Source organism: Dreissena polymorpha, chromosome 7 (assembly GCF_020536995.1).
Source record: "Dreissena polymorpha isolate Duluth1 chromosome 7, UMN_Dpol_1.0, whole genome shotgun sequence".
In the NCBI taxonomy this organism is placed as follows: Eukaryota; Metazoa; Mollusca; class Bivalvia; order Myida; family Dreissenidae; genus Dreissena; species Dreissena polymorpha.
In genome coordinates, this window is record NC_068361.1 from 5,708,887 (window position 1) to 5,719,529 (window position 10,643).

A 10,643-nucleotide genomic window follows, 5' to 3' on the forward strand; every position below is an offset into this window, starting at 1 on the left:
TTACATGTTCATGCAAGGATAAATTAACCTTACTTCAAAACGACTCAATCAAGTAATAAGCTATTTATACTTCAGCCATAAACCATTCACATGATATGAAAAATAATAATGCAATTATCTAGAAGCAATGCGAATTTGTCACATGTTTGAGTTTGATTTAATACAGCTATAATGATAAAATATTATTTAATTCATTATAAGCGTAGCGTAAACTTAACAATGAGAACACATTTAACAACATTTATACCGCTAAAGTTATGATGAAGTATCAGGCAGGAATTATCCATATGTACCAATGCTTGATTCTGCAAGATTAAATATCGCAAAGTGTTATTGGCCCAACTTTGTATTCGATTTAGATCAGTATATTTGTTTATCAAAATGATCATAACAAAATATAAAATCTTGAAGAGTTTTGGATAAAGTAAATACTAATATATAACATAAATTCACATACGGATGTTGTTCATGATGTGACCACTTCAGATAAACCGTTGCCTTTCTCAAGTTTTGCTTTTAGCTTGCCTTTAAATAGGATGCGCGCTTAAGTCAGATCGAAATCAACAACCCATCGGGCGTATAGCAAAAAGGCGTACACTTCCGTTTGGGAACAAAAAAGGAGGGTAAGATTGTAATCGATGAAAGTTGTTTTACAAAGTTCATATATTTTCCGTGTTCGAAACAGGATTCTACATTTTCACTCGCTGATCTTTCTTGAAGATAAAGAAGAAAATAAGCAGTCAAAAACTACTGAACGATAAAACGCCTCGTTTTTATTCCCACGCATAATAAGTCCATGTCTTTGTATATTGACCGATAAATATAGATTGTTGAATATTATATCCGAAGCATACAATTTTTGAATAAGAAGCGCATAATAGTCATTTTTGAAAGCAAACAACATGTCACTACGGCTATTTATTGTTTTTTGGGAGAATCTTAACATTTTGAAGCATATCAAATTGTATCGAACAACGATGATATCGTCGATTAAAGAAAAAGTAAGCTAATAAAATAGGAATTAACACAATGCTCATGATCCTTCAACTTCCAATGTTTTCATGTCATTGGCAACATTTATGTACCATGGGCATTTACAATACATTCAAACAGAGACAGGTTAATTCGTGAAACATTTTAAAGAAGCAGCCCAAGTTGCAATGGGACCATGGGTATGGTGTACGCTGATAACTTAGGAGTCCCACGGGTAGAAGGGGGGGGGGGGCGTTCTCGAGAGCTAATCCAAAACATATAGTACTGCTTCAAGCACGTACACACGCCTCAATCCTATCTATAAGATATAAATCTACTAAACTGGTATACCCACACAATTTGGCTTAAATACCACGGTTTAAACATAGCTACTCCGAGGAGTAAAACACCTCGGTCCCAACACCCGACAATACTGAAGGTAATCAACCCGTAGGACAAAATGAGCTAGGTGCATCGATATTGTGTAAAACTTGGGTTCACGTTTGTAAGAATCGCAGACAAACCCATATACCTTTTATTCAGAACAAGGCATGAACACAGGAAAACGCGTAATTTCTTTCTGGCAGGTTATGGGGGCAAACTATATACTATGTACATGCATTTATTCAAAGGCCCACATATTCATAACGTTAACAACAAAAAACCTTACCTGTATATAATACAAATTAAAGAAGACAATTTTGATTATAAATATTGCACAGTATTAAACAGGACACCGCGTTGATGATACACTTGAAGCTTAATTGTTTTAAGAAAATAGATGTATATAATGTTTTTATTTGAATAAACGGAAAAACGGTTATTAAAATCAACTGCAATCAACTCGTTTAATTCTCAGCTCTTAGTATGTGCTGTTTGCTACAGTTAAAGGGACAGTATCTTAGACTTTAAATGTGATAAATCATTTCTAGAACTTTGTAATTCAATTAGCTTGTCCAAGTATCTTATATTAATGACTACCTGATGGGTAACTGGTAATATTACCTTAGTATACATTCGACAAATGCAAAGTATACATGAGCAAAGTAGCAAAAAATACAATGTATTCTCACACTGTCGATGTATTCCCGTTTAGGAAAACAGTTTTATTTTCAGTTCGATAACTCTCTTTATATTTAGTGACATCAAAGAACGCATTTAACTTGAAGTGCCGAGATTCTGATATTACATTAGTTTGGACCATTTATGCTGCCAAAAATACTTCATTGTCTCCAAACAGTTGTCTTACATGTGTGCTCGTGAAAACATTAAGTACTCTGGATTAATGTTCCTATAAAACACATTAAATTCTTGGTTTTAATTGCTTCATGATAAGGAATGGCTACCCTTTCGTTTTTCAAAGTGCTCTGACATTTACATACTCAATTGTTTATTATATATTGCTACCCTTCTATGCCCCTTTATCGTATCTGAAACATTAAGACTTCCATTTCTGGAACGCCTTGTTTTTCATTAAACATAGGCAACTGGTAGATACGCCAATTTAGACACCAAATACGTAATGTTACATCTTTTAAAAGACAAACATGGGACACGGTCATATTTTGAAACGTGAGTTGAACAATTTTAATAAGGGCCAAATTTAAAGACTATTTTAATACAAGGCACAGTGATTTCGCTTAGAAGTAAGATTTAAAGAAATACATAATTTCACACTTTTATCGAATTATCCATGTATTTAAATAGATTATTTATTAAGTCGAAAAAAAATATGGTATTAACAAAGTTAGAATTTTGACAAGAGGCTTTTTTAACGTTACGATAAAATCATTTTACTCAGATTGGGGTGTATTCAAATCAATTTTAATCAAAAGGAAAAAAAAACTCTTATTAATGGAATATTATGTATTAAAGTGCGTGCTCATCTGACACAATTCATGAACAAAAATAAATTTACTGAAATATTCTTTAACTAAAGGGAAATAACCAGTGCAACGGTCAATATTTGGTCGATCGATTTTCCTGTCTGACATGTTAAACCAAATCGTTAAATCGGACCAATATGTTCATTTTTCTTTGCAGAACATTCAACTTTGAAGCGATATCTCATCTAATCAGCAAAAACTACACAAGCTTTTATCCAGTACAACTAGCGAACATTCTTACTTTAACAACAACCTTACTGGTTCAAATCGGAATACAATTCATTACAATTTCATAAAGAATGGCAGACAGAATTAATAATTTTCGTTAATATTCCGAATTGTCAATTTTGAAAACTATTTGAACGTATTCACAATATTCGTATTTATATCATTCCAACTATGTACGAGTATATAAAATCCATGTACGGCCGAACAGGTAAATATTTATAGAAACATACGTAATATTTAATATTTTAATTGATCAAACTTTGAAGATTTTTCCGTAATATTTATTATGTAAGATTTATATAGGCTAGATGTCGTTATTGGTTGAGGAGTATCTAATCCATCGTTTAATAGTGACGTTTCAAAATGGTTATATAAATTCAAGTTGGATATTTGATGCTAAAAACGTTGTATATAAACTGTTTTGGTTACATTAATCAAAAGGACATTAATCGGGGACACTTCATTATACTTCGTCTAGTCTATATAGTTTGTTATAATGTTAAACATATATCAATTGAACGTGGGTAATATGTGTCCAGTAACAGGTAAAATAACAATCATATTAGAAGTGTTACTTTTACTGGTGCTATCTCTATCGCTGAATATTGAACTCCTCTTTGTAATATATGATATTAACGTTTATAAAGACACACATCATATAGATGTTAACGGGTGTTAGCAGATTGTATTATTAATTCGTTTCTGTGTAGTTTTAAATCAACAAATCACTACATTATATATAAGACATGTTTGTGGAAATATTCTAAAACATATTAGATTGCAATTGTTGCAATTATTTAGGGACAGGTTATGAAATAAGTAAAGCGGCAGTATACAAATACCAAAGTGCGTGCATTTTTTAAACAATGACCTGTATTGAGACTTCTTGCCTTTGGAATCGTGCGGTTTAGGTCGCCGTTGTGTAGATAATATGGTGTCCGCAAATGGAACGGGAGGTCACAGGTTCGATCCCCACTGTGGGAGCGTTCTTAAGATCCACGCATAGACACAAAGTACTGGTTCTAGTCCTAGGAATCGGACTCGAGAGCCGTTTAAATAAGCCTTTGGCTTGCTATGCAATCGAGCTTAAATAAACAGGTTTAAACTAATCGTGCGGTATACTGGCATTGTAAACGTTTATCAAGTCGATTACACAGTTGTAGTGTTTGTATAGACCGTGCGGCTTTTATGAAAGCCTGACCCAGACATATGGCGTTTAGGTAGTGAGAATGTGATGAATCCACATCCGCCTATTTCAGGGTATTGGCAGACATCAGAGGTGTTTCGGTAAAGAGAAGTTGATGAATCTACATACGCCTATTTCAGGGTATTGGTAGACATCAGAAGTGTTGTGGGAAAGAGAAATTGATGACGTTACATCCGCGTATTTCAGGGTATTGGTAGACATCAAAGGCGTTCATGTATAGAGAAGTTGATGAATTCACATCAGCCTATATCTGGATATTGGTAGACATCAGAGTTTGCAGGACACGACAGCAGCTTACAAAAATGTGTTTCTAAATTGAAACGAGACAATATATGAACCTTTCGGTATATTGAAGCACTAATGTTTGTGAAGTGTATTTCCTAAAAAACATTAGTTAAAATAGATCAGTACTTTGTGCAATCGTTTATTATTTTGATTTTAAATAGATTTTGTTATATTAATGAACGATTGAATTCGGATAATGATAAGCATTTATTTCGGAATCTGAATTAATGAACATGTTTTTTTTAAATCGCCTTTGTTATATATATAAACTGTCCCCCGTATATCTCACACAATTTTTTGGTAGGCTTAATGTTTCATCCGTTTCAAATACTCATCAGTTTTCAAACCTTATTCGTTACACGTGACTACTAGCCTCGTTGAATTTATGAAATACTTTACAATGGTCTAATGTCCAAGTGACGTTACTTAACTGAGGTGATTTTCTGTAAAAGTGAATAATGCAGGACTCGCGGAATTCTTAAACTTGGGCATACAATGAACGTTTATGTTGTCAATTGCTGACTTTAAGTTCGATTTATTTAGATTCTCTGCCTCTTTACGATGTGAACATTATTTTCAGCTGCGAACTCTCATTTTTGACTTTGATTGTATTATTCCATTAATGTTAAGCGTTCCGCAAACTGGACAGGGGACCGATTCATCGTTAATTTTTGTCGGTAATTTGTCGGTAATAACACCAAACGGATCTGACTCGATTGGGTTTAGAAGTGTGTCGTGAAAGTAAACATACAAACGTTCAAGAGACAATTATTCCTGTTCAGTGTATGTTGTAATTTCTACCAAATGAGGTACCATCGGTTCTAAATCAAACAAACGTTTGGTTTTGTGCCTGAATAAAGCTTGAATTAGGTTATTTGCACCTCAAGCAATACCGCCTCTGTGATTCCGATGCAAGACTCGATTGCATTGAATTAATTTTATTGTGTAACTGTTCTGGGACCGAAATTGCGTGTTTAATCGAATAAAATTCGTAGGAGCCATTTGCAATTATTTGGTTTTCTATTCCTCCGATTGACAAAAATAGTCGATCTAAGCGCTGAAAGCTATTAAGGTTGGTCGTTTTTCTAATTACGAGTATATGTTGCCAATTGTTTTTGTAAGCACTTTCAAAGATTCGCAAAATGTCCTGTTGGAACGCGATCATATCGGTAACATAACTTACTTTTTTTGTAACATTTGTATACGGGATTGCCCCATGGGTTGGCTATGAGTGTGAGAACTATCTTTTAACATGCCTTTCACGTCAAACTCTTAACGTCTGAAAAAAAGAAATATTAGCTGTAAGCTGCCGATAGTGCACACGTTAAAGAATTGTACTTAAATTATCTAGTTCTAAGTACAGCGATTTATTCTTACAATTACACCGTCAAAAAAAATCACGAAATGTCCGCATTATGCATCTTTTTAAAAGTTGAATATTTGCGTTTACTAATTATAAAATATGAGCGTAAATATAATGGGAAAACAATTCATGTGGTTAACATTTATTATCAAATGAAGATTCTGGTATATTTACAAGTTTCGTTAAGTTTGGTGCTCTCAAGACGGTTTAAACTGACTCGATGGTGTGTGGCTTTTTAAGAAACAATGAGTATTCTGCATGTGTATTTGTTATGATAAATGGATATATATAAGCTATCTAGTAAGTAATTTTAATCTTCTTCTACGTTCATTGACTGTAGCTGGAGCTACTAACGGCGATGTTGCTACCTAAAAAATGTGTTATTTAGCTATTTAGATATATTTGCGTATGTGTATCAAACAAAGCAAACATGACATTCAACCATGCTTTTAATGTTAGTATTACGGAACTAAAAGCTTGATTCCTAATTCTCGAAAAGACATGAATAATGTGTGGTTTCCAACAATTTGTTCTAATCATTCAATAATTTTTCGAAACGATCTATTTATCATTGTAAATTAACAATAATTTTATTCTTGTTTGGTGTTTCGAAACTTGTATTAGTCATTTCTCTTGTTAAGAGTATGTTTCTCAAAAGAGATGTATTTACGTTTCATGTCATTATATATACACCATTTATTTGTATATAACATTTAGTAAAACACACACAAAATATCTCTCTCAACAATGGTCTGGTAGAAAAATCGTAGAAAACGATAATTAGTTTAAGCATGACCAAAGTCTATTCTCACTGGGTGATAATTACCTTAAAGAACTTCACGGAACTGACAAGGTCTTAAACCGTTGTTATTTTCCTTTACCATGTTTCCCAACGGCATTCATATTATGCAATGAGGTATTCGGCGGCGAATAAGGCTGGCAGTTTGTTTTCCCAGCATCGACTGATATTTCGTCTACTTCGGATCATTTGACAAACCAATTGATACAATGAGGTCCTTTTTCAGGTCATAATCTCCGCGTGTTCCGGTTCGGCAAAACTGATTATTCCAAGCGCACATACATGAAATATAAAGAGAATAATAGGTTAGTGTTGATTATAGATCAGGTTTATCATGCGAGGCTTAAAAAACAAAACGCACGAGCCTTGATGGACGCATATCCGAGTACAGCTCGTAAATTAACACAGGATTTCTTGGTCCAGAAATGCCGAACACACTTTTCTAATGTCAGCGATGTTCTCTCCTGTGCATGTTTTCGTTTGGCGCTCGTTTAACTCGAGATACTCTACGCCATTCGAGTCCACACGGAAGCGAACGTCTCCCCACCTAAAAAGATACAAGATACAATAATCTTTATTTTACGTCGGATATGAAGAACAATAAAAGACAGTATTTAAGTTGAAGCGGATGTACTTTGTGAATTGGGGTGCAAAATAATGAGACAGATTGATACATATATTGTGTTTGTGTGGTACAAAGGCTTGCTACCGCAAATTGTATTGCTCCGTGGTTCCTCGCAAGCCGAAATAAAGGCAGTTATTAAACCAGATTGTTTTTAACAAGGCCTTTGGAGACTCGGTGCCAATGATACACTTCTCCCAGAGCAGATCGATGTCGGTATCACTCAGCGGATGGGCCTCCCTAGGACAGTTTCGCTGACCCTAAATTGGTGATATTTCTTATACTGTTTCATTTAACTTTCGACTATATTTTTTAATTCAAAATATTGTTTAGTATTCTATCTTTCGTAGGCTTACAGTTTTACTGCTTAATGTGACTATTCGACTTTTATTCATTAATTGCAAATTTATTTTGCCAGCGTAATAGTTTCGTACAGGCTACACATGGGATTTTTCCCAATTGTGTCATAAATGATACGTTTTCTTTTCAATACGCTATTTTGACAATTTCTTTTAGTTATTACCGTTCATCTTAATTTTATCTGTTTCTTAAGACTTTTTTTGCATTGTAGGTGTCCCTTGTGAGTGCAAATAGGGCTCCTGTCCCTGTCATGACTGAACATTCATAGCGATGTCGTTTAAGGTAGCTGTCAACACTAGCGATGATGCCAAGGAGGTAGCTTGGGCATCAGCGAGGTTAACATCTAAGAACTCTTTATTGTCAGGCATGTCTGGAATATGATTTAAAGTTGTGAGAATGACATTGCTACTGGATGGTGCATCAGAATCAAAGTTAGTACTGGGGCTGGTTTTATTCTCAGTTGTCAATTCAATCTCATTTGTAAACATATCAGATGGATCAAACCCATATTGTTCCTGGAACTGGCTTAGTGTTAATTCAATTGTTTCAGTTGCTTGTTGCTCATTTTTTTCATTTAATTCATCCCGCATTAATGAGAAATTGGTTTTGTTAAATGCGTCAGACATTTTAAGGTGTTATAATTTCGCAGACGATTGTTTTCTACGGTCAAAGGGGAACAACTCGAACTGACTACGTCAAAGGTTAGCAACAACACCAGAATCTATTTGCAACATAGTGTTAAATTAACCTAATATTAGGGGTTTAATGACAATAAATGACAATAAACACGTTGTTTTACTACTTGTATTTGTTTTAAGGTCATTTAAATTTACAAACATTTGAGATTGCATTTATTATTGATGCACTTGGCAAATACAGGTACAAAGGTGCGTGGGAAAAAGGAGTCCCGATTCGGCAGTTGATGACGTCATTTCGTGCCGTTAATTATAGATTAAATTTAATTAACGGGGCTTTAATCAACCGAATTTGCTGTAAAAGTGGGATAAAAACTGTAATCCTACTCCGCAGGAAATATAGTGCTTTAAAAAAAATATTTTTAGCATCTTAATAAAGTCTATTCCTACCTTTGTTCGTTAATAAACTCATGTTTTGTCTTTTTTAATTCTTAGCTATTAGCCATCCGGACAAACGCTTACGTAAAGTATTAAAAAACACTACACATCAAGCTAATTGCGTGTTTGCGAACACACACGGAATAACAGTATTTTTATTCATAATACAAAAATAGCACATTTAATACAAGTGTATTATGATTCATAACGTAACATGATTTGTTAATTACATATATATGTGTCACCATATTGTACAATAATTCATTTTTATTACAGTTTATTTCTATTACATTGCACACAATACACTAAATGTAAACTTGTACATGTATACCGTCCCCGCCATAATTTACGTTATAGTTTAAGCTCTGTGCACAATCTTCGTAGAATTAAAACGTAAAGCCCGTGTTCAGATTCATAAACCAGATAACGAACAAAACATGTAAAAATCACAATTGAAATATAGCAGTATGCGTATGGAATGGACCTGAGAGAAAAACCTTGTGGAATGATTGAACTCGAACGAAAGCTTATCCAAGTTTAGTTCAATAAATTCTTTGTTTGGGTTTAATTAGCCAATAAGGTTAACTTTAAATTATACTAGTCTTGTAAAATACTAATTGTGAAAAACTTTTTCTGTCGTAAAAAATATGTTACTTGAGAAAAGATCAAGTTCAAAAGTATAATTTGCACGATTTTCAAATCAGGGATGAAACACAAACACACACACAATAGTTGAAAGGTTATCTGTCTAGAAACGAAAACGTTTAAGGCTATTACTAAACAAAGCTGTGCACAAACTCAAATATAACGTATAAAAACGTTTACGTATTAAATTGCCACTGAAGAAAATATACGTCATACAAATATAATTGAAAACAAAAGATTATTTTGTTATGTAAAAAATGAATGTTTTAAAAATTATTTAAATTTTATTAAAATCTCATGTCCAACGTGTTTGTTATTAAAATAAGGTCTAACAAATGTTTGCGATGACAAGGAAGTTGTCTGATAACAAATGGATTGAGATTTAAATAACTCAGCTTTAAAGAAATCGCTAGGGAAGTGTCTACGGTATCGTACTTTATTATGGATGCGTGTTTATGAATACCAAATCTAAATTCATCGATCATGTGGATTTCATTCAAGTTTTACGGTCCTGATTGAACCGACATGAATCCTTAGCCTACGCTCTTTCTAAGCGAAGAGTTATTTCTGGATATAAAGCAGAGTCATATTCAGTTATAATCAATGGAATGCACACATTAGTTGTACAATTATAATTAGCATCGAAAGCCAAAGGGTTATTGAAACGCCCCCGATCTATTACACCACGCCGTCTGGTTACAATCAAAACTAAATGACGTTTTCATATCAACAGCCTAGCAACTCGGATGTGTTTGAATTCGTGTTACTTTTGCATATGTATGATTATGACAAAATTTGTATTTATTATGCTGAAGCTTGTTTTCAATTTATAAACTTTAAACATGCGGATAAATACAAATTGCGCCAAGGGACATAGTGCACAACATACACGAATGCCATAAACTCAAACTTTGACATTTATACGTGAAAGTTAATCAACACATCAGTAAACGAACAGCAAAGTTTCGCGAACAATTCAGCGCAGCAAAGCACTTTATATTTGTAAAAGCGGCACATTACTGCAAAACGGATTTCCAATATTAAGTGTTCGTAATCTCTCTCGCTATTGGAGGTTTTATCACAGAAATATCGTGCCGTCGTTATAAATATGGGTTAAATACGAGGTTTGTTTATACAAGGGATTCTTATTATTAACCTGTAGATATCATGCTGAATTGTTGTGTAACTAATATATTTTAAAAT